The sequence below is a fragment of the Melanotaenia boesemani genome, chromosome 3 (assembly GCF_017639745.1).
Source record: "Melanotaenia boesemani isolate fMelBoe1 chromosome 3, fMelBoe1.pri, whole genome shotgun sequence".
Lineage (NCBI taxonomy): Eukaryota > Metazoa > Chordata > Actinopteri > Atheriniformes > Melanotaeniidae > Melanotaenia > Melanotaenia boesemani.
Genome location: NC_055684.1, coordinates 5,950,476 through 5,954,329, shown reverse-complemented (window position 1 = coordinate 5,954,329; position 3,854 = coordinate 5,950,476). Strand labels below are relative to the sequence as shown.

General features: G+C 55.1%; 1 pseudogene; it reads left to right on the top strand.

The window, feature by feature from the left end:
• The first annotated feature begins 3,501 nt into the window (after positions 1–3,501).
• LOC121637587 lies at positions 3,502–3,620 on the top strand (annotated as a pseudogene).
• The last annotated feature ends 234 nt before the right edge of the window (positions 3,621–3,854 follow it).

Sequence of the window (3,854 nt, the reverse complement as noted above, 5' to 3'; positions counted from 1 at the left end):
ATGTTTCTTCGCCTCGATGTCAACCAGACGGAGCCCACCCAAATGGTAGTCAGCCACGACCGTGGTACGTGCCACCATGATACACCGTGACCGCCAGACAAACGTCGCCAGAATCCAATGCAGGGTGGCCAGTACTGCTGCCGGCATGGCATGGACATGCAAAGCATGGATCACCTGTGAGACAACCAGCGCTTTGGCCACAACCGCATGCCCCCGAATGCCCAACGCTCGCATCCGCCACAGGCCTACAACAGCCCTGACCTTGGCGATGACTCTGGCCCACGTACGACCCGCGGCCACATGCTCCGAGCCCCCCAGCTGCACCCCCAGATAGGAAAAGGGGCCAGTCTGTACACGCATCAACGGGACCGCCGGTGCGGCTGACGCCAGACCAAAATACGACACGCTATCCTTAGACAGGTTCACCTTGGCTCCGGATGAGGCACAGAACTCCTCCACACGTCCCAGAGCCCGCCGGAGATCGGCAGCATCCGATACAAGAAGGGACGTATCGTACGCATATTGAAGGAGCCGACACGGAAACAGGCTCCCGAATGTCCACGTCGGCGCCGATCAGAGCCGCCAGCGGCTCCATGGCCAATGTGAAAAGCAGGGACGATAGCGGACAGCCCTGCCAGACAGAGCGCCGCATGGGAAAAGCCTCCGTAAGCCACCCGTTGACCTTTACGTGGCTCGTCGCTGCGCCATACAGCGACTGCACCCACCCGACGAACCACGGCCTGAGCCCCGGCTGCTACACGACCTGCCACAGGAAGCCGTGCTCCACCCGGTCAAACGCCTTTTCGAAATCCAGGCACGCAAACACTCTTCCCGACCGGGCCAAGCACACCAGGGCCTCTTTGGCCACCAGGATGGCGTCGTAAATAGGCCGACCCGGCACCCCGTACGATTGGCCGGGCAAGACAATCAAGGCAACAACCGCCTTCAGATGGTTGGCCAACACCTTGGCCAGAATCTTGTAATCCATATTTAGCAGACTAATAGGCCTGTAGCTGCCCAGAGACCGACGATCGTCTTTATCTTTGTATAGTAACTTGATGACCCCGGCACAAAAGGAGGGCGGGATGTCCACACCACCAGTGACCCCGCGGAACACCACAAGCAGCAATGGGAGGAGTCGGTCCAGAAACACCTGATAAAACTCCGCTGTCAACCCGTCCGCGCCGGGACTCTTGTTCCACTGCCGCCCCGATTTCCGATGCTGTGATCTCACCGTCCATGGCAGCACGGTCCGCTGGTGACAGCGACCGTGACAAGTGCCCCAGCACCACCTCGGTATCGCCACGGTCCTCCCGCGCCCCTGCAAACTGCCCCGCAAAGTGGTCATAAACTGCCGCCACAATGCCCCTCAGCTCCGAGACCACCCTTCCGCCCAAGTCCAAAACCGCATCAATCGCCTGCCTGGCCTGGCAGTGCCACTCGAGGCCGAGAAAATAGGCCACAGAGCGCTCGCCGGCCACCATCGCACCCGCCCTGGCCCTGATGAACGCACCCTTGCACTGCCGGCGATCAAGGAGACGCAACTGCTCAGACACCGGATGCAAACAGCCGCAGTCATGAGCCGGGTCCACTGCCAATCTGCCCTGTTCCTCCTACAGCCGGGCACACAACCGCTGCTCAACCGCGCCATCCCACCACTCCAATGGGGAGTCCGCGAACTCCACCTCCCCGGCCACGCGCTCCAGGAAGACATCATGGAGACAAACCGGGCTTCCCGCACCAGACTGCCATTAAAACACCAAAGGCGGACCGCGGCGCGCATCGCAGCTCCACAACGACGCGCACCATATTGTGGTCACTAAAACACGTGCATGTTAGGACCCAAATCTGGGGTGTGACTGGGTGCAACAAAGTTACGTCGGGACGAAGATGTAAAAGGTGGATACAGCACATTTTATTTACACAAACATGGAACATAGAATAAAACCTGGAACAAAGGAAAAACATGTGTTGGGGTTAGTGAAACTGCTGAAATAAATAAATACACAAAGGAATTAACAAAACCCTATATAAAACCCACCAAGTGAAACCAAATGAAAATACAGAACTCGGTGTGAAAACCAAACCAAACAAAAGAGCAGCAGTTCCATAAACTAATGTGACGCCTGTCACAAACAAAACACTAAACTAGCCCAACACCAAACTAAACAAAAGATAACCAAAATGGCAGTACACAAACCGAAGTGTAGCAAAGCTTGAACTAAACTGAGTGTATAACAAAGGTGCGTCCAAACTAAACGGACTGCTCTACCGTCCCCCACGGGGAACACACACTCGAACAGTCCAACACACACAAGACCACCAAATAGCACAGCAGACATCCAGTAAGCTATGCCACCAAAACATCTGCCAAACTCGGAGCTGAGGCCACCTGCGCTGACCAGCCTCACTCCTACAACACAAACACACAGTAACTAAGGTGAGGGGAAGCGGCCTGTGCCATTCTAGCTTCCCCTCCCGACTGAACTCTGCAGCAGCCTTTTCAATGTTTGCTTCTACTAAGCTGCAGCCTGATTGACTGCTCGTTCAGCCAATCAGAGGGGAGGAGACTGGGGTGTGGTGGAATCCATCCAATCCAGACTGAGCTCTGACTCAGGCTATCAGCGGCAGAATGAGCTGCAGCTGCCAGCAATCGGCAGTGGCATATATATGCAACCTGGCGCACCAGCGGCACTGCACCCCGCCCAGCCAAACAGAGGTCGAGCCTTGCCTACTTCAGGGCACCCAGCACAATGGCCCGCATGGAATACGCCGCCCGAAAGGGGTTCAACACTCTCCACACATCGACGACGTCTGCAGTGGTCATGACGTCGAAAAGCACCGTCCGGCTGACATCATTGCGCCACACATTGGCCGCCACGACGTCCCGCCGCATTAACGCCACATTGAAGTCACCCACCAGTATCGAGTCCCTGTCCAGCCACTGCCGTAAGCCAATAAAGAACGCCCGACGGGCCACCTCATCGTTAGGCGCGTAGCAGTTGAAGAGGCGCAAACAACGCTGGTCCACCAGCAAGTCTAGAATCAACAGACGGCCCCCCGGGTCTGCATGAACCACTCGCGCACCCCCTGTCATTTCAGTGGAAAGGAGAATTGCCACCCCGCAGGAGCGTGCAGAGCCATGCGCCACAAACAGACCCTGCGTCCACTGCTGCCGCACCCTCCCCTCCATCCCCACATCCCAAGTGGGATTGCCAAGTGGGATTGAGCAGCCCATGTTGATCCGTCAGCTTTCTCTCCACTCGTGAAAGTGAGTCTCTCAGACTGGGTGGCTGCAAACAAAGAAGCAGACGTTTGTTCCTTGCTTGTATATTTGTAGTGAAGCTGGACACGCAGTAAGATACATGCAGATTTGTAGAGTGTGAGCATGTTAAATAGCAGCAGAAACCTAGTTTTGCTGTAATAAGCAAAGACAAAGGTGAGTGTGTAAAAGCTGCTGCTGGATGACGTAGAATAGGATACTTTCTCGTGTTTGTTGTCACTGACGGCCATACCACCTTGAATGTGCCCGATCTCGTCTGATCTCGGAAGCCTAGCAGGGTCTGGCCTGGTCAGTACTTGGATGGGAGACCGCCTGGCAATACCAGGTGCTGTAAGCTTTTGCACCTGTCTCTACAAACTGCAGAGGGCGCTGCTGCAGCATCACTTCCAAACAGCTTCATATTTCCTAATGACAAAACCAAAACTTCCACAAACATTACCATTACAAATGCTTCACGTGCTGCTTCAACACAATCTTCGACACTCCGTTTGGAGCTTCTTGCTATATTTATGTACACAGGAACACACACTTCGGGTGTGTTCACAAAACTTCTTTTTTACCTGCACCTCTC